The 22,156-nt window shown below is 43.3% G+C and overlaps 1 protein-coding gene across 1 annotated transcript in view; it reads left to right on the plus strand.

Moving 5' to 3' along the window:
- The window catches only part of GFRAL (GDNF family receptor alpha like), a 118,720-nt gene that overhangs the window by 34,594 nt on the left and 61,970 nt on the right, over positions 1-22,156 (plus strand). The gene's annotated exons all lie outside the window — the stretch shown is intronic.

The raw sequence follows: 22,156 nt of genomic DNA on the forward strand, positions 1-22,156 counted from the left end.
ATTGAAAGATCGGCTATATGACCACTTATACGGTATTGAGAAAAATAGATCCACTAATGTAGCCAAACACTGGAATCTGGTTCACTTTAAAGATACGTTGAGTCTTTATATCCAGGGAATTGAAAGAATAGTTACACCAAAAAGAGGAGGAGATAGATTTAGAGTGCTTTGCAAACGCAAAGTATTCTGGATCTTTTCCTTACATACGAGGATACCGTCAGGATTGATTTTAAATGTAAAAAATCTTTTTATGTGTATTTGTTTATATGGACAAAGGACTTCATTTGTGGTCATTGAATTATGACACTTGTTGCTAGTTGTTTTTAATGTTTCCTCCTCATGCATAAGTATAGATACATTGTTACATACTTTTTATGTTTTTTAGCATTGTTGAAATCATGGACTGTGTCCAGTTATGTATCAGTATTATTGTGCATGGGAAGTGGTTTAACATCCTAAAAGCGGAGAAACGGTGTCATTAAAAATTGAAGGACAGATATGTATTAGCTCATAATGTGAATAGTATATATGTGTGAACAGTATATGCGTATGTTTGTGTTTAACGGTATTTTACAACACATACACCTTTACAGGTTCATGGGTTTATTTATGCTTTCTTTTCTTGACCAGTGTTGACATATGTATTTTTACATATACTAATATATATATATATATATATATATATATATATATATATATATATATAATTTTAATTCATTGGTAAATAATTTACTTGCCATTCACATTATTTGTGTTTATTATTTGTGGTTTCATTTGGCTATTCATTTTGTGGTCACATCTACATATTACATATTACATACTATTATTCACATAACTTACATATCTATTATATATTTATATATCCAGTTTTAATGCTGGCTCTATTTATTTATATTTATATCTGCACTCATTTTGGTTCACATATCCTAGCACTTTATATCACAATGTCACTTTTTTCTTTCCTTTTTGGTTGTACATTTTTGTACTTTTATTTTATACATTTCCCATTTTTACTACCGATGCATTTTTATTTCCTTCTCAATCAGATTTGGTTATGATTAATGGTCATCCAGTGGAGATGACCAATTATTATTATATTTTTTTTCACATTTGCACTCATCGAGTAGTTCACCTACTCCTTAATTATTGTATCACCTGGGTTTAATTAGAGATAGTATTTAATTGATTTCCTGTGTTGTGATTTCCAGCTATGAGTAAGCACTACTGCTAGTGCGAAACGTCAGCTCTTTTGTCTGCTGTGTTCTTTGTTTTTTTTATGTGATTTTTTTAAAATAAAGAAAGGCGTTTTTTTCTCAAGAGTGCGGCAGTCCAGAGTCTACTTCCGTTCATTGCTATTGGCAATTGCCTGCACCTGTGGTCTCCGGGCGCGAGAAAGGAGTTCAACATCTGCTTGTGTGTTCCTGGAGCGGTGAGATTTCTTTCCCTTCATACTTCAATTTCTGGAGAGACACAACCCCTCTTTTGATTGGCTCCGTGCTGAGGTTATCTCCTGGTTGCCACAATGCAGTAAGACATGCTTCAAGAAGGTATCCAAGGTCCTGTGCACCTCTTCACTCTCTTCCCTGCCGGTTCTCATTCTAACTGACCATAAGAATCTCACATTCTTGTCTGGGGCTAAACGCCTCTCTCCCAGAAGGGCGCAATGGGCACTTTTCTTGTCAAGTTTCAATTCCGTTGTCTCATTCTTACCCGGTACTAAGAATGTAAGGGCTGAAGCTTTGTCACAACAATTTTCCTCCACTTCCAAGATGGAGTCGGTTCTAGTTCCTGTGATTATTCCTGATTGTATTCTGGCTACGGTTCACATCAGTCTCACTTCTCCTTTGGGAAGAATCAGCTATTTTGGGCCATTTCCCAACAATTCTGGAGGCCTAGTCTATGTCTAAGTCTAATGTAACCACCTTTGCAGCTGCCTGTTCCACGTGTGCTCAGAGTAAGACTCCACAACACCTTCCAGTGGGCCTCCTACAACCCATACCCAATGGAGAGAGGCCCTGGACCCACCTGGCTATGGATTTCATTGTGGAGTTACCCAGCTCCCAGGGCACCACAGTTATTCTTATGGTAGTTGACCAGTTCTTGAAAATGACTCATTGTATTCCACTTAAGAAGTTGCCCACTTCCAAGGAACTGGCTTCCATTTTTGCTCGGGAGAGCTTTCACTTCCATGGGCTACCCAAGGTGATTGTCTCAGACAGGTTTAGTCAGTTTTTGTCCTTGTTCTGATGAGCCTTTTGTGCACATTTGAGAATTCGGCTTGCTTTCTCCTCTGCATATCACCCGCAATCTAATGGGGCTGCAGAATGAGCCAATCAGTTCTTGGAGCAATTCCTACGTTTCTATATTTCTAACCATCATAACAACTGGTCAGACCTCTTACTGTGGGTGACGTTTGCTCACAATAGTGCCTTGAATTCTGCTTCCCGATTGTCTCTGTTTATGGCGAACTATGGTTTCCAGCCTTCCATGTTGCTTGACTCTTTTGTTCCGCAGAGTATTCCATTGTTAGAGGAGCATCTCCGTGGTCTTCGTTCCACTTGGGCACAAGTCCAGGAGGCTTTGCAACATGCTAATGATAGGTACAGACTCCATGCTGACTGCAGACGCCTGCTTGCGTCTTCCTACCAGGTTGGGGACAGGGTCTGGCTGTCATCTTGCAAACTCTGACTTCGTGTTCCCTCTCTGAAGTTCGCACCACGGTACAGGAGACATACTTGGCCACTGAATCTCTTTCACCCTGTTCTTCTTCATAAATGCAACATGGCCTTAGATGTGTGTTTTGGATCATTGTCATGTTGGAAAAGTGCATGGCGACCAAGGGAACAGAGTGATGGTAGCATCTTCTCTTTCAATATAGAGCAGTACATCTGTGAATTCATGATACCGCCACTGAAATGTAGCTCCCCAACACCAACAGCATTCATGCAGCCCCAAAGAAGGACACTGCCACCACCGTGTTTCACTGTAGGGACCATGCATTTTTCTTTGTACGCCTCACATTTGCGGCGCCATACAGTCTTGAAGCCGTCAGTTCCATAAACATTTGTCTTGGTCTCATCACTCCAGAGTACAGAGCCCCAGTAGTCTTCTTTTTCAGCATGCACCCTGGCAAATTCTAGGTGGGCTTTTTTGTGCATGGGATTTAGAAGAGGCTTCCTTCATGGATGACCCATGCATGCCATTCCCCTGCAGTGTACGCTATATTGTGTCACGGAAAACAATCACACCAGTTTGACTTTCTACTAACTAATTTAGCTAACTGCAGTGAATGTGCATGGGGATTTTCTTTAACCCTTCTCATCAGAAGATGCTCCTGTCAAGGTTTTACCTTACGTGGATGGCCTGGATGTCTCTGTGAGATGGTTTCAGTTACATTTTGTTACATTTTTGTATCACTTTTGCTACAGTATTGTGACTGATAAGTAATGCAATGCTGATCTTCTCATAGCCTTCACCTTTCTTGTGTAAAGAAAAGATTTTCTTTCTCAGGCCTTGTAACATTTTTCTTTCAAGTGGTGCCATTGCTAACAGCATGAGATGGGAGGGGATTTCTTTGCTAAATAATGCCCTTTTATAATAACCTGCTGGAGATCTGTTTAATGCAGGAGTGCCCAACCTTTTGAAGAACGAGGGCCACTTAAGCGACTTGGTAACTGGTTGCGAGCCACAATGAGCAGAGAAGGCGGATGACAGGTCCGTGCAGAGTGGACACAGGCCACTCTACTCTATGGGTCCTCTGATCCACCCTGACGGAAGGGGATTGATCCCCTTCTGTTTTTTTTTTTGTTTTTTTTTAGCAAATCAGATTGGAGGTAGGCGGTTGTAAAAGGACACAAATCCGTTTACATCTGCCGTTTCATAGAGGTGAATGGAGGGTCTGATTAAGCTGTACTGATTGTGTAAAAGGTGCCTTTCACACTAATGCAGCGCAGTGCAGCTGTGTCTTTCCTGTAGGTTATGTACACTTTGCCATAGACTTCTTTTATAGCCTGCAGGTGTGGTGCACTTTCTGAAAGCTCGCCAAACCCGCAGGTGATAACAGAAGTCTATGCCTCAGTGCAGGTAACTTGAAGGTGCACTGCACCTGTGGATCAGTTTGAAAGCAGCCCAGTAACCACTGCACAGGTATGCCCATATATACACTGCAATTTTAGTAGTAAACTGACCTTTGATAACAGTCTTCCATTCAGGTATCGCTTGCTATTGCTGTCCCCGGCAGTGGTAGCACTCTGCCTGTGGCAAGAGATGGTGCTATACAGGAAGCATCAACTTATACAGCTCTGTTCCACAGCTGCTTGCTTTGCCGGCTTCATACACAACACAGATGCTCTGTGATGGCGGGTCTGCAACCCATGATCTGGATTTGCCAATCTGCCATCCCATAGAAGGAGGTCCCGGGCCACATCAAAGGGCTCCGCGGGCCACATGTGGCCCCCGGGCCACTGGTTAGGCACCCCTAGTTTAATGAATAATTACACTCACCTGTAGTTGACATCTTGCTAAGTAAAGCTTTTCTGACAAATCTGTTGGGGTGTACTCATTTATGCTGGGCACTGTACATATGTTTAACATCCACTCAGAAGGAGGAAGGGCCTACCCGGCCTTTATGTGCAGTGGCCGGATGGGTGCTTCCTCCTGAGTGGATATTCCTAAACATCCTTCAGAAGGAATGGAAAGGAATGATCCAGATGCACACATGTCACTCGGACACGCTGCATCTCAGATCGGCAGGAGGGCTCTATGGTTTGCCCTCCTGATCACATGATGTCTATGTCCAATCATAGCCATCATGTGATGTAAACAGCCTGGGGTGGCAACACAAGAATCAGGATCGCGTGGCCGGGTGTCTGCACAGCCACATGATCCCGGTGTGCCTGTGCCCCCCAGAAACTAGGCAACATCGCTCGGCAGGAGGGATCTGTGATTGACAGCTGTGTCCAATCACAGCACTCATGTAATGTAAACAGAGCCATTGCCAGGCGATCGGCTCTGCTTCTTCTCACACAGTGTCAGTGAGGAGAAGAAGAGTGGATCTGCGAGCTGGGGATTAGTGTATATGAGCTGTTTTTTACAGCTTTTTACACACTGATCACCCAGCTAGTGTCCCCAAACAGTGACTCCAAACAGAGAAAAACATCAACACCTGTCACACATCTGTCCCAGTAAATATATGCCCCAGTGAACATATATCCACACCTTTCCCACTGAACATCTGTCCCAGTAAGCGCATGCCTCGGTAAACATCTGTCCACATCTGTCCCACTGAACATATGTCCGCACCTGCCTCACATTTGTCCCAGTAAACATCTCCCCCACAACTGTTCCACTGAACATTTGTCCGTGATCATCGGTCACATCTATCTGATCATCTGCACACATCTGTCCGTGATCATCTGCCACATCTAATTCCAAGAAAATAAAATGTGTAATTTATGCCTGTAGAACGCCTGACGGTGCTCCCTGCATGTTGGGCCTCTGTATGTGGCCGGGCTGTGTAAAAGACTCACACATGCGGTATGGCCATACTCAGGAGGAGTAGCAGAATAATTTTGGGGGGTAATTTTTGCTATGTGCATGCAATGTGTTAGAAAAACCTTTTAAATTGACAACTTTGTGTAAAAACAAAAAAATACAATTTAATTTTCTTTCCACATTTTCCAAAAACTTGTGGAAAAAAATGACACATTCAAAAGCCTCCTAGAATATACATTAGGGTGTTTGCTTTCCAAAATTGGGTAATTTTTGTGGGTTTCCATTGTCTTAGTGCCACAGGGCCTTCAAAAATGTGATAGGTAGTCAGGAAACTTATTTTGTAATTTATGCTTCTACAAGGCCTATTAATGCTTACTGCATGTTGGGCCTCTGTATGTGGCCAGGCCATGAAAAAGTCAGGTGGAGTAGCAAAATGTATTTAAAGGTGTAATTGCAAATTTATTTATGCCTTGTTAATATGACAATTGTGTGGGGAAAAAAATAAAACATTCTTAAATTTTCCAAACTAATGAGGCAAAAAAATTGTAACTTCAAAAAACTCACTATGCCTCTTACTAAATACCTTTTAAGCCCTTGTACACACGGTCGGACATTCTGACAACCAAATCCATTGGATTTTGTCCGACGGATTTTGTCCGAAACTGTTGCATACACACGGTCGAACCAAGTTGTCGGAATTTCCGGTTGCCAAGAACATGGTGACGTAAGCTGTGCACGGCGGGACTAGAAAAGGGAAGTTCAGCACCACGTCCGGCACCCTTTGGGCTCCTTCTGCTGATCTCGTGTTAGTAGAAGTTTGGTGAGAGACAATTTGCGCTTTTCAGATTAGTGATTCAGATCGCTACTGCTCTTCGGTTTGTGCTTGTGTGTGCGTATCTGATAATCAGTGCGTGCAGTCAGTATGTATTTGTTTCTCATTGTGGACTATATCTTGGTATAGTACGCTTTGAAAGGCATTTCTTATTGTCTGCTTGCTTCTGCTATTCAGGTCGTTCTTTCAGGCATTGCTGTTTATCGGTGCTTTCTGTTGTCCGTTCTGATGAGCCGACCGTTTTGAAACCATGTTTCCTCTACGTACTCGTCGTAGAGTTTGTGCTGTGCAGGGGCTTCGTGTTGGGGTTCTTACTTTGACACAAGCCTGGTCCATGAACAGGGAGGGGAGGCGTTCGTGGACCAAGAATTGGTTGCGCCAGCGTCATCAGTTCTCGCACATGCCTTTGCTCCGTGAGATCCGCGAGAATAATCCTGATGATTTCAGGAATTATCTCCGGATGACGGACCCCGTTTTTCACTGTCTGCTGGCTTTGCTGACCCCTTATATCACCAGGCAGGATACCTACATTCGGAATGCCATCACTCCGGAGAGAGGCTCATCGCCACGTTGCGCTACTTGGCGACAGGGAGAAGCCTTCAGGACCTCAAGTTCTCTACAGGCATCTCCCCCCAGGCTCTGGGGATCATTATTCCAGAGACCTGTTCTGTCATCATTCAGGTCCTGCAGAAGAACTATATGAATGTAAGTTTTATCCTTAAACATCACATTCTATGTATTTCATGATTGCTAATGTCTTGCATTTCTTTCCTCATTCCCTAATTACCATCATTGCAATATGCTCTAATTCATATGCTCTGCCCCTTTGTCCTCAGGCATAATTGCCTCACTAACTTCACCACCATGCTCTTCTTGGCCCATAAAACTATAGTCTAGTCACTTACCAATGTCTTTTTTCAGCTCCATAGTATTGTTTTCCCCTAAACACCCCCTATAATGTCTACAAATGTGATGTGTGTGCTTCAATTCATGCAGAGTGACATTTTTTAAATTTTTCGGGTTGTGCCAAACTCATTAGGAACCCTCCTCCCTCCAACTGCTAGCTCAGCTGATAGCAATCCTCTATCTAATGACTTTACCAAACAAATACACACTATACCTACCTTTTTGATGACCACATTTATGGATGAATTCACCTAAACAGGTAGTGCAAGGGCCTGCCTCAATACTTTCAAATTATATTTTTATTTTGTTTTTTAACATATTAATTATCTGGATATGTAATAGCAGAATGTCAAAATGTGCTTCCATTTTGTTATCATTTTGGGATTATGACACTTCTTACCTGTCCGGTGGGCTGCCAATAGTGTAACTAAGGAGGGGCTTCCCAAAGTATCACACATTATTTAGCCATTCAGCTCTCAATCAAGTGGAGAGGGTTACCTGTCCAAAACATCCCCCCTCATTTTTTAGCAAGGGCCCATCAGATGGGGGGGGGGGGGGGTGATGACTCTCATAAGGGGACCTTAAACTTTAGGCCAGTGATGGCGAACCTTGGCACCCCAGATGTTTTGGAACTACATTTCCCATGATGCTCAACTACACTGCAGAGTGCAGGAGCATCATGGGAAATGTAGTTCCAAAACATCTGGGGTGCCAAGGTTCGCCATCACTGCTTTAGGCTTTAAATACTCAGTTCCCAAAATGTTATACTAATTTTGACCAAAAATGTTGGTGTCTAATCTGCTTGCAATGTGGATTTGTCAAATTACTAATTTTTGGTCTTGTTTCACTACACAGTGTCCTTCAACGCCACAGGAATGGCAGACTGTGGCCTCCCACTTTGCCAGTCATTGGGACTTTCCCAATTGTGGAGGAGCAATAGATGGGAAGTACGTCCACATCGTCCCACCACCCAACTCGTGGCCGTACTATTTTAACTACAAGGGGTTTAATAGTATCATGATGTTGGCGGTGGAGTTTTTGTATGTGGACGTGGGGCAACATGGACGGATGTCGGATGATGGAGTCTTCTCACGGGCGGAGTTCTACAGGCGTCTCCAGAGTGGCAGTCTGGGCTTGCCACCCCCAGAGGAGAATCAGGAAGGACTACCGTTCGTCTTTGTCGCGGATGAGGCGTTTGCCCTGGCGAACCATCTGATGCGGCCTTTCCCGATGAGGACCCTCACCCCAGAGCAGAGGATTTTTAATTTCCGCCTGTCCAGAGCCCGAAGAGTGGTGGAGAACACTTTTGGTATACTGGCCAGCTGGTTCAGCCTTTTTCTTACGCCTATTCACATGGCGGAATACAATCTGAATCACATAGTGCTGGCGTGCTGTGTTCTGCACAATTTTATGAAAAAAGTTTCTGTGAACAATGCGGTCTCAGTTGGCCAACAAGAAGCAGACTTGTTGGAAAATCAAGATAACCTCACGGGCCTTGAACCTGCTCATCCTGGCTTGCCCCCCCAAAGCGCCCGTGAGGTTAGAACCCAATACATGGACTACTTTGTGGGTAGGGGGGCCATTGATATGCCAGACAATGTCTGAGCGGCATTTTAAGAATACATTTTTCTCTGAAACTCCTTCATTTACTGCTTGGCTTGTTTTTAGGTGTCTCCTAGGTATATTTATGTTTTTTCAAGTTGTGCCTTTTTCAACAACAGTGCAAACCCAAGTTCAGAGCGAGATGAGGGGACAGTCTCTTCTTCAGATAATCTTATTATGTTGTGGGTCTGGTTATGTTGTGGGTCTGCTACACACACACACACCTTTTTTTTAGTAACTAATCTATGTAGTGCATTACTGACCAAAATCGTGGTCATTTTCAGCACCATGGCAGGAAAATGGCATGATTGTCCAAATTTACACCTCACTGTGGGTGTTTTTTACTAAAGGCACATCCACTATGCACTACAAGTGCACTGCAAAAGTACACCTGAAACTGCACTTGCAGTGCAAAGTGGAGTTTCCTTTAGTAAATCACACTCCTTCTCAGCACAAACTAAAATTTTACTCCAAATACATTTTTGGCGCAATGAAAAAGGAAGCCACACATTGTTGATAATTAAACTTTTTAATCCAAGCACATTCACATGTGGGTTTACAAAAGGTTTTTACAACAAACCAAGAAATTGTGTGTATCAAAAACAAAACAAAAGTTTCTGTAAAATTTGGTTTACTTGGTGTTTTTGTGTAAACAGGCATGTATCAAAGCGTAAAATACAGAACACAGGAACTTACAAAGTTCAACTTTGAAAAGTGAAGACAATATCAGACATGAGTATGTACAAACTGGGCTGATATTGCCTTCATCACATGGGGTGTGACCCCTGGAAAATCCACATTTGGAAGATGCACACAGTGTGTCAACATGTGCTATCTCCCATCATGGGGGATCAATGTACATGCTTTGTGAAGGGGCTGCAACCCCTTCATCTCAGCCACTTTAAACAAAACACGTACATTGATCCCCCATGATGGGAGATAGTACATGTTTACACACTCTGTGCATCTTCCAAATTTGTAATTTTGATAAATACAAAAGTTGTGTTTTAAAATAGCAAAACTAAAACCCTATCTAGTTTTTTCTGTTTCACACTCTCCCCAAAACATCAATGATGTTCTTCATTTTATTTTTAACATCATTGATGTTTTGCTGTATATTTTCCAAAACCCGATTGGACCCCATTATCTCCCCAATCAGGATCTGGGCACTTTCACTGGTAAAACGGGAATCTTTTTCCACATCACCTACAAAACAAAGCAAAAAAGCACACTATGTAATAAAAATATGGTGACATACATTGATGAGCTTATCGGAAGCTGTGTTCTCCGACACTCACCTGTTGTGGTGACAATTTGCCCAACCTCAACGATCTCTCCTTCCTCCTCCTCCTCCTGCTCCTCGGTTTCTGGTTTTGGAATTTGGCCTTCTTTGGGAGGGGTGTGGTCCCTGGTGTCCTCATACTTGCCGAGTCTTCTCTCCCCTATAAGAATGAAAAAAAAAAGAATAATTAGCACACAGAGGGCAGAATTAGGAATATGAAACATTGTTTGGAAGTGTTGTACAATTGTTTCTTTTGGCAGAGCTTCAAGGTCAGAACATTATTGGGGACACTGTGTTCAGCTGGAATACTTACCTGCAGAACGATGTTTCATACGAACGAATGAAACCATGAACTTGAAAGTGGCCATTTTAAACTGCACAACATGAAATCAAAGCACATGGAGCAGGATGCAAGCAATAATAATCATATGAACACACGACAACTACTTACTTTTGTCAAGAACACGCTTGATCCTTATGTACTGCTCGTGCTCCCTCAGTTTCAGGTCTGACCAGCGTTTTCTCAGTTGATCCTTGGATCGGCGTACCCCAAAATTCTTATGAAGACTCTTCACAACTTTATTCATGATCTTGGCCTTTCTGATATTTGAGTTTGGGTAAGGTCCATACTTCCCATCATAGTCAGTCCTGTTCAATATGTCCACCATCTCCAACATCTCTCCAAAAGACATATTTGAGGCCTTAAATCTTCTCTTCCTGGATCGGGACGTTTCAGGCTCTGGGCTTTCCTCACCCTCCTCCTCGTTAGTGGAACTATTATTAGTGCGCACCTGCGTTCTCTCCACAATGTGCTCTCCCCACTGCGCCGGAAGCGAAGGGGCGAGGAATAGTCTAGAAAGAACATCAGGGGCGGGCGGAGTTTCACGCATGTGCACTGTACATAAAACGCAACACGCGTGTGTCGTCCGTACGATCGGTGAGCAGAGGGAGAAGCTGATACGACGAACGTGCAAACGAAGGTAAAATTTTGAACTTGGTACATCACTAGGCTACAGTGGTGTGAAAAAGTGTTTGCCCCCTTCCTCATTTCCTGTTCCTTTGCATGTTTGTCACACTTAAGTGTTTCGGAACATCAAACCAATTTAAACAATAGTCAAGGACAACACAAGTAAACACAAAATGCAATTTGTAAATTAAGGTGTTTATTATTAAAGGTGAAAAAAAATCCAAACCATCATGGCCCTGTGTGAAAATGTGATTGCACCCTTAGCAGCAACAACTGCAACCAAGCGTTTGCGATAACGTGCAATGAGGCTTTTACAGCGTCCTGGAGGAATTTTGGCCCACTCATCTTTGCAGAATTGTCCTAATTCAGTTACATTAGAGGGTTTTCGAGCATGAACGGCCTTTTTAAGGTCATACCACAACATCTCAATAGGATTCAGGTCAGGACTTTGGCTAGGCCACTCCAAAGTCTTCATTTTGTTTTTCTTCAGCCATTCGGTGGTGGACTTGCTGGTGTGTTTAGGATCATTGTCCTGCTGCAGAACCCAAGTTCGTTTCAGCTTGAGTACACGAACAGATGGTCGGACATTCTCCTTCAGGATCTCTTGGTAGACAGCAGAATTCATAGTTCCTTTTATCACGGCAAGTCTTCCAGGTCCTGAAGCAGCAAAACAGCCCCAGACCATCACACTACCACCACCATATTTTATTGTTGGTATAATGTTCTTTTTATGAAATGCAGTGTTCCTTCTACGCCAGATATACTTGGACACACACCTTCCAAAGAGTTCCACTTTTGTCTCATCGGTCCACAGAATGTTGTCCCAAAAGTCTTGGGGATCATCAAGATGTGTTGTGGAGAAATTGAGACGAGCTTTGATGTTCTTTTTGCTCAGCAGTGGTTTTCTCCTTGGAACTCTGCCATGCAGGCCATTTTTGCCCAGTCTTTTCCTGATGGTGGAGGCATGAACACTGACCTTAACTGAGGCAAGTGAGGCCTGCAGTTCCTTGGACGTTGTTGTGGGGTCTTTTGTGACCTCTTGGATGAGTCGTCGCTGCGCTCTTGGGGTAATTTTGAGCGGCCGGCCACTCCTGGGAAGGTTCAACACTGTTCCATGTCTTCGCCATTTGTGGATAATGGCTCTCACTGTGGTTCGCTGGATTCCCAAAGCTTTGGAAATGGCTTTATAACCCTTTCCAGACTGATAGATCTCAATTACTTTCTTTCTCAATTGTTCCTGAATTTCTTTGGGTCTCGACATGATGTGTAGCTTTAAAGGATCTTCTGGTGGACCTTACTGTGTCAAGCAGCTCCTATTTAAGTGATGCCTTGATTGTGAATAGGTGTGGCAATAATCAGGCCTGGGTGTGGCTAGAGAAATTGATCTCAGGTGTGGACAACCACAGTTATAGTATGTTTTAACAAGGGGGGCAATCACTTTTTCACACAGGGCCATGATGGTTTGGATTTTTTTTCACCTTTAATAATAAACACCTTCATTTACAAATTGCATTTTGTGTTTACTTGTGTTGTCCTTGACTATTGTTTAAATTGGTTTGATGTTCCGAAACACTTAAGTGTGACAAACATGCAAAGGAACAGGAAATGAGGAAGGGGGCAAACACTTTTTCACACCACTGTATACTGCTTCTAGATTGAGGCCTGCATTAGTGGAGTTTAGACTGACATTAGGGTTTGTCTTGTGTTGTGTCTTGCAGACATTATGGGTGGGCTCAACGATCATAGCTTCCTCCCTCTGTTCATCGATAAATACAGAGACATGCCCTGCCTGTGGCAACCAAAACACCCACAATATAGTAACAAACAAAAGAGGCAGGCAGCAATGTTGAAACTGGTTGAGTTTGTGAAGCCGGTGGTCCCCAAGGCAGACGTCAACTATTTAAAAAAGAAAATTGGTAGCCTCAGGAGTACATATATGAGGGAGAGGACCAAGGTGCTGAAGCCCATGAAATCTGGAGCTGCAGCAGATGACGTTTATGTCCCCACCCTGTGGTGTTATGACAGGATGCATTTTCTGTCAGACCAAAAAGACCAAAAGTCCGATGCATACCACACACAGTCGAAATATCCGACAAAACGGTCCGATAGGACACATTCCGACGGAATCTCCGACCGTGTGTACAAGGGCTAACTGTCATCTTTGCAAAAATTGGTCATTTGGGGGGTATCTGTACTGCCCTGACATTTTAGGGCCTGTTTCGGAATTTTGTTTTTGTCTGAAAAATACATTTATTTAGTTACTCCCGAAATCGGTTTTTACTTATTTTGTTTCGTTAATAAAAAAATGCATTCGTCCGAAAATCCAAAATAATTAAGGTCAAATCTGTCATTGAAGGCTTATGGTATCTGTCGAATGTTCTAAGAAGATTCGACGGAGCAGCTAAACTGTACGACACAGCAATCGTACATTTCCGGTCAAATGTTCCGCCTACAAGCTATAGTAGAATTCTAATGTTGTATGGCACTAGTAATAATTATATTTATTAATTATTATTACTAGTCAACCAACATTAGAATTTTTCTATAGCCTATGGGTAGAGCATTTGACCTTTAGGCTACTTTCACACAGAGGCACTCAACACGTTGGCGGTAAAGCGGCGCTATATTTAGCGGCACTTTACCATCGTTTTAGCTGCGCTGATCGGCCACTAGTGGGGCAGTTTTAACCCCCGCTAGTGGCCAAAAAAAGGTTAAAACCATAGGCTGATTTGGAGCACTGCCCCATTGTTTTCAATGGGAAGGGGCACTTTAGGAGCAGTAAATACACTGCTCCTACAGCGCTCCAAAGATGCGGCTTGCAGGACTTTTTTGACTGTCCTGCAAGTGCACCGCTCCAGTGTGAAAGCCCTCACAAGAATAATCTTGGACTAATAAAGCAAAGGTTAGGTACATTTGACCACAGGTTCGATGGACACAGATTGCTATTGTTAGCATCATGTTGAATCTCCTATCTATATCAAACTGTTGTCACAACAAAAATGAAAATAAAGCATTTGTTTATGTCGGATCTTTCGGTTTTCGGATTCTGCACGTTTGTTAAAACGATAACGAAAATACCGGAAATTCAGACGAAAACAAATGCACATGTTTAATTATCATACACATATCAGGATTTTTTTTTGCTGAAGACATCTAGCAGAATACATTCTGGCCTAAATTTATGACATTTATAACGCAAAAAAAAAAAAACAGTGGTGAATAAATACCACCAATAGAAAGCTCTACTTGTGTTAAAAAAAATATAAAAATTGGATTTGGATACAGTGTAGCATGAAGGAGTAATTGTCACTGAAAGTGCAAGAGCACTGAAATTGGTCTGGGAAGGAAGGGGGTGAAAATAGAGCTTTGACGTATAAAATATATACACTGTTGGGTTTAAATAGAGTAATTTAATTCCTCTATGAAATATAAGGTATTTTTGTTCATTGCCCAACTTACAGTATTAGATGAATTCATGGTGATAAACAGTTCCGCTGCACTTTTTTATATATTAGTCCTAGGTGGATAAGGAGATAGTTAATAGTGTCCAGCTATAGCTAAGTGGCTATATGGTTGTTTCACATCGGGGAGCTCCAGCTCCCCCCACCAAAAAATTAAAAGTAAGCAGCCACAAATATTGAAGCTTCTGACTTTTACTATTAGGGCACTTACCTGTCTAGGGATCCCACGGTGTCTTCACCCATGCTGATTCTTGAATTTGCTTTTGGGTGCTGGCGTTGCCATCTTGGCTAAGGGAAAAACTGACAGTGAAGCCTTGCGGCATCATAGCCGGTATCCTACTGTTCATGTGCGAATCGCGCTGCGCTTTCTCAATGGGCCGGCTGCGGCGAGGGCCGGACTTCTGGCTGACTTTGCAAACTCAAGAGGAAGGTGGGAGCAGGTCCCTGATTTTGACAGGGGTAGAAAGCAGACAAGCGGAACTTCCCCTTTTGGTTGGAGCTCTCATTTAAAGTATATTAAAAAGGCCTGGATTCTTTCCTTAATGTACATAATATAACTGGGTACTGCCATTTATAGGTAAAGTTGATCCAGGGAAAATTTGATTGCCTCTCAGGGAATCAAGAAAGATTTTTTTTCCACTGCTGTAGCAAATTGGATCATGCTGTGCTGGGGTTTTTCGCCTTCCTCTGGATCAACTGTGGGTGAAGGATTGTGTATATGGGATTGCATGATTTTGTGTAATTTTTCAACCTGACTAACTATGTAACTATGTATATGTAAGCCCTAACCTTGTAAAAAAAAAAAAAAAAAAAAACATTCAGTGTAAAATAGAAATGAAAGACAAAACATTTGTGCATAGATATATAACATAATGCAAATACCTTTTCCCCCTTTTTTTTTATAAATGATCACATTCCCACTGTTCTCAGCCGCATAAGAGCTAGGGGAGGAGAAACAGCAGCACATTGGGATTCAAAGTGAAAGACTATGGGGAGGATGTGTGTCAGAACAAGTCTCATCATTGGAGAAGAACAGGCCTAGCACCCAGATCCATAGTTCAAGAACAAACCATTGTGTGCTCTCCTGCCTAGTGTGGTCAGTTTTTAATAGGAAAGGAGAGGGACTGGCAGGAACACCAGTGATTTCACATAAAGGAAGCAATACAAAGAGAACAGAATACTTTCTCTTACACGTACATGGTACAGCAGGCACATGTCAGGAATATAAAATGGGTTTACTTACTATTTAACCGCTTGCCGACCAGCCACTGTCATTTTACTATGGCAGGTCATCACGATCCCACGAACCATCATAGCTAAACATTGGTTCGCAGGACTGGCATAGCAGGGGCGCCCCCATGCCCACTGCACAGCGTGGGTGCCGAAGGTCGTGGCTGACGGTAGTGATGACCGCCGGCCACTAGCGATCGCAAGCAGGAGAGACAGAACAGGGACCAGTTTATGTAAACACACACTTCCCTGTTCTGAGAGAAGTGACAAATTGTGTGTTCCTATTAGCTAGGAAGCACGATCCGTCACTTCCTCTAGTCAGTCCCCTTCAGTTAGAAACACACACTAGGGAACATATTTAACCCCTTGATCGCCTCCTAGTGTTAACTCCTTCCTTGCCAGTGACATTTATACAGTAATCAGTGCATTTTTATAGCACTGATCGCTGTATAAATTCCAATGGTCCCAAAAATGTGTCAAAAATGTCTGATGTGTCCGCCATAATGTCACAGCCCTAATAAAAATCACAGATTGCTGCCATTACTAGTAAAACAAATAATAATAATAAAAATGCAATAAATCTATCCCCTGGTTTATAGACGCTAAAACTTTTGCGAAAACCAATCAATATACGCTTATTGCAATTTTTTTTACAAAAAAATATGTAGAAGAATACATATTGGCCTAAACTGAGAAAAAATTAGCTTTTTTAGAAAAAAAAATGGGAATATTTATTATAGCAAAAAGTACAAAATATTGCATTTTTTTCTAAATTTCTCCCTTTTTTTTGTTTATAGCCCAAAAAATAAAAACTGCAGAAGCGATCAAATACCACCAAAAGAAAACTATTTGTGGGGAAAAAAGGACGTAAATTTTGTTTGGGTGCACAATTTTGTTGAATGCATCGCATGACCGCGTTATTGTCAGTTAAAGCGACGTGGTGCAGAATCGCAAAAAATGGCCCGGTCATTCAGCAGCCAAATCTTCCGGAGCTGAAGTGGTTAAGTAATAGGGTTTGGTAGTAAGGGGAATACTTTTCTGGTTTTGCTTGGTCACATCAAATATTCTTCTATTTCTGAATGCATTCCTAATTTACAGCATTTTTTACAAAAATTTTATAGTGTATGCTGTAATATGAAAAAGTTGGTGTATATACCAGTACTTTCCATTAACAGTGCCAGCATATGAATAACATATTTTGACTTGTTCTTGGACTTCTGGGCATGCATGCAGACATTCACACATGTAAAGTGCAATATTCCAATGTATGGTTCATGCTTTTTCTCACGGGCTCCTTTAACTATAGCTGTGCAACCTTAAAGGGGCTTATTCCTATATAGTAGTTACATCTAACATAAAAATAGTACCTATTGTAGGCACACCACATTGTATAGTAACAAGTAATATTACATTCCACACATATGCTCTTTATGCTGCGTACACACGATCGGACTATCCAGCGGACTTTTTCTTCCAAAAGTCCAGCGGACTTTTTCTTCCAAAAGTCCAGCGGACTTTGAAAGAAGACTTGACTCAAAATTGTCCGCCGGACTCGGCTTTCCGGCGGACAATGCGCTCGTCTGTGTGCTAGTCCACCGGACTTTCCAAATAAACGGACTTGCCCACACACAGAGTAAAGTCCATTCATTTTGAACATGACTTGAGGTATGACAGGACTGGCGAAGACTAGCCTCCATTGGCGAGATTTATACCTTGCTAGCCCCGTTGCCTAGTATGGATTTAAAGGGGAACCCCTACGCCGAAAAAATAGCATGGGGTCCCCCAAAGTCCATACCAGACCCTTATCCAAGCATGCAGCCCAGCCGGGCAGGAAAGGGGTGGGGACAAGCAAGTGCCCCTCCCTCCTGAGCCGCACCAGGAATAAGAAGAAGGCAACGGCGAACCAGAAGACCGGGCCAACGCTAGTAAAAGAGCTGGAAAAAGACAGAGGAGAAGCCCGCCGGAAGAACAGAAGAGCACGGAGAAGTCGAAAGAAGAACCCCGGATGGCGACGATGACGAAGGAGAAAGCCGGGCTCCTCCGCTAGTAAAAGAGCGGTAAAAGAGCTAAATATAGTGGAGGAGCCCAGGGAGAAGACCCCCGAAGACAGAAGAAGACCCCCGGAGCTGACTAATATACTACTTTAAAAACTTGTGTTGTGTGCTTTTTTATTTACACTTTTTTCCCCAGGTGAATGGGTAGGGGTACATCGTACCCCATACTCATTCACATATGGTGGGGGGGCCAGAATCTGGGGGCTCCCTTATTAAAGGGGGCTCCCAGATTTCAATAAGCCCCCCACCTGCAGACCCCGACAACCAATGGCCAGGGTTGTCGGGAAGAGGCCTTTGCCCTCATCAACATGGGGACAAGGTGCTTTGGGGTGGGGGGGCTGCAGGTTCGCTCGTCCCCACCCCCTTTCCTGACTGGCTGGGCTGCATGCTCGGATGAGGGCCTGGTATGAACTTTGGGGGAACCCCCATGCCGTTTTTTCAGCGTAGGGGTTCCCCTTTAAATCCATACCAGGTGACGGGGCTAGCAAGGTGTCAATCTCGCCGATGGAGGCAGCGACATTGACTTCCTTCACTAGTCCCGTCGTACCTCAAGTCACGTTCAAAATGAACAGACTTTACTCTGTGTGTGGACAAGTCCGTTCATTTGTAAAGTCCAGCGGACCTCCGCCAAAAGTCTGGCAGATTGTCTGCCATAAAAGTCAGTTCATGTATGGGCGTATGTGGGCAGATCCGCTCATTCGGAAAGTCCGGCGGATCGTACGCTGGATAATCTGATCGTGTCTACGCAGCATTAGTGTGTGTAGAAACATTCACACACATTGTGGTGGAATTACATCTATGTATAATTGTACATGCATATAGATGTGTAGCTATACCCCTGAAGGGGCCACTGTAGTTTAGCTGGCTCTTTTCCAAGATTAGTGCAGAAGCAGCCAGGCACATGGCAACAGTTCATTCACTCTGGCTCAATCTTGGGGGGTGTATTTTTATTATTTTTATTGCTGGTGAATTTGGATGGAGTGTAGGGTGATATGGGATACCTCATATTTACTGGATAACAGCACTAAGATGCTTCTTTTTGCTCAGCCTTAACAGTCTGTTTGTGGAAGCAAGTATAAATGCTGTAAACTAATCCTTTTAAAAAGTTATGCCAGTTAGAACTACCACTGGCTCTTCACCCAAAAGAAAGCAGTAAACAGTCTCTAATGCCCCGTACACACGAGCGGACTTTTCGACATCCAAACTCCGACGGACTGAGTCCGGCGGACTATCCGATCGTGTGTGGGCTGCAACGGACTTTAGCGAAGCTAAAGTCTGACGGACTTTAGAAATGAAGCATGCTTTAAATTTTCCCGACGGAACTCCGCCGGACCCGGTCCCCTTTGAAAAATCCGCTCGTGTGTGTGCTACTCCGACGGACTAAAACCGACGCTAGGGCAGCTATTGGCTACTGTCTAGGAACTTCCTACGTCGAATCCAGTCGTACGTCATCACGTTCGACTCCGTCGGAGTTTGGTGTGATGGTGTGTGGTCAAGTCCGTTCGGTCGAAAAGTCCGCCAGAACTCCGTCGGAACTCCGGCGGAACTCCTTTGGAGGTCTGTCAGACTTAATCCCTCTCGTGTGTACGGGGCATAAGACTCTGAGCTCAGGTCAGTACTCACAAAGTCACATGATCCCCAAATGTCTCTTCCAGTATCCACCGGACACACTTCAGTGAGGGAGAAGTTAATGCTCACAATGCCCCAGGAGAGTCAAACCCTTTCCAACTTCCACCAGGCACTTCAATGGGCTCCCCAGACCAGATCCTTAACTGAAATTCTCTACATTAGCTCCAGAAAAAAAGGATCCTAGAAGTAGACCCCCAGCTCTACCACAGCTGGGACCTCAATGACAGTGCAGCAAACTCCAGCTATCTGCAACTACCTCCCCATAACTAAGCTCCAGGGGGGAGAGTGAAACTCGTTGGGAGTGTGGCCTGGTCAGAGTCCAGGCTGAGGTTGCCACTCCATTCATTGCAGCAGGACACCATAGATGTGAGACTTCCAGTAGTCTCCCTTCCTTTCTTGAACCTTTGCAAGAGCCAGGACGGGCTCCATCCCCTGTCAGCACTCTAGCAGCAGCTGTAGATGCACTGTTCACATAACCCCTCTCTATTGAGCCTGAGTAGCCCACACACTTTTCTCAGGGCAGAACCCCTCAGGCTGGGGACTCCCCCTGCAAGATTATACCCAGGATTCTCTCTTCCCTGCTCCAGGCTTCAGACTATTTATGAACACTTCAACCACCTACTGGGCACACCTCCCCAGGGATTGGCTGAAGTACCATAAATATTCAGATTGCTTATTTGACTTTCTAACCCACTATAAAACTAGAATGCTCTAGAATACAGCGGGCAAATAATTAAAACTGCAGCCTGTGAGAACCAGAAGAGCCCAAAGCAAATCGACAACTGCTCCACTGATTACAGAGAAAAGAAAAAAGAACAACATTTACCTAACATTCTAGCAATCTAAGTAGGAGGGTGCTGCAGATGAGTAAATCAATACTATCAAGCTAGACTGAATCAAAACTCAGTTGGTGAATAAGCTGGTCATAAGGTCTTCACACACTTTAGCCTTTGCCTACCATATTCCTTCTTATGTAATAAGTGACATTTAGCCAGCTTCACACCTTATTGTAGCAATTCTAAAATTTGCATGAAGGTCTGGTGGGTCTTAAATAAATTGTTTGAAAGATAACAGAGTTACTGAGATATCTGTGCCACCTTAAAGCGGCTGTATATCCACACAGAATTTTTATTTAAAAAAAAGTAAGGCAAAGGCATAATGAGCTAGTATGCACCACATACCAGCTCATTATGAAATACCTTAGAACGAGGTGTCGCCATCTGATCCCAGTCCACGCCAAGGGAGCTCACGTTTCCCCTTGGAGTGTCTTCCGGGTTTGCGGCTCCGGTGCTGTGAGTGGCCGGAGACACGATTAGGTCACTCCCACGCATGCATGCGAGAGTCTTCTTCCCGGGAAGACAATGCCAGACCTACATTTAGGCCTTCACAGGGCATGCGCCGCTGACGTCACTGACTGCATGTAAGTTGAATATCTCCTAAACATTACAGCTTATTATAGGCTTACCTGTAGGTAAAAGTAAAAAAAAAATAGGATATACAACCACTTTAAATAACATTATAGTAATCACTATATAATACTGATAGAGACTACATTAATGATGGCTCTTGTTTTTCAAATGATGTTCTTTTTATCACATTCCAGCAATTGTAGTGTATATAATTCAAAACTGACAACATACTCATCTCTTATGCCGCGTAGACATGATCAAGCTTGGCTTGCATACACACAGTCACACAAAAGTTCTCTGAACTGGTCGACCGTCAAAAATGCGGTGACGTACAACACTACGAAGAGCCGAAAAAATGAAGTTCAATGCTTCAGAGCATGCGTTGAATTGTTTTCAAGCATGCGTTGGAATTGGTACAGATAATCGGAATTTCTGATCTGAACTTTTTCCGACCGAAAAATTAAGAACATGCTCTCAATCAAGTCCGATGGAGCATATACAAGGTCGGAATTTCCGACCAAAGGCTCACATCGGACTTTTGCTGGCGGAATTTACGGTTGTGTGTATGGAGCATAAGTCTATTTGGGAGTCAAAGTATGCCAGCTTTACTATTACTTGTCTGAAAATACTTCAGTAAATGCAAAAGTGGCATACTTTGGTTTGACATAGAATGCATGTTGCTAATGTCAAACCAGATGGCTTTACATTAGAAACACATAAGGGGTTACTCTATGTAGTAACTATTTTAAAGTGCCCAACAAAACATTATACCTCCATTGCCAAGTAAGTATAAGTAACGTTCTGCTGAATATATACTACCCATATAGCTCTGCCCTTCATTTAAGAGGAAATTCAGCACTGAAAAATGCTAATTTCATTTGTATTTATTATTTGGGAAAACAGAACATGAGCCTGGGTACCACAAGTGTGTATTCTTATGCTTTAAAGTGGTTGTATGGTCAATTTTTTTACTTTTACCTACAGGAAAGCCTATAATAAGGCTTACCTGTAGGTAAAAAAAATATCTCCTAAACCTGTACGGTTTAGGAGATATTCCCCTCGGTATTCGCCGCTGACTGCAGCGGCGCATGCGCACAAGGGGGTTCTCGCCGTGAAAATCCGGCAGCGCTCATCCGGCCGGACTGAAATCTCCCGTGCGCATGCGCGGGAGTGACGATATCGCGGCTCCGGCCACTCACAGCGCCGGAGCCACGATACCCGGAAGAGACGCCGAGGGAGCATGTCAGCTCCCTCGGCGTGGATCGGGCCAGATGTCGGGGCCTCGTTCTAA

Source organism: Lithobates pipiens, unplaced genomic scaffold (genome assembly GCF_037356315.1).
Source record: "Lithobates pipiens isolate NorthernLeopardFrog02 unplaced genomic scaffold, aLitPip1_a1.2 Scaffold_18, whole genome shotgun sequence".
Classification (NCBI taxonomy): Eukaryota; Metazoa; Chordata; class Amphibia; order Anura; family Ranidae; genus Lithobates; species Lithobates pipiens.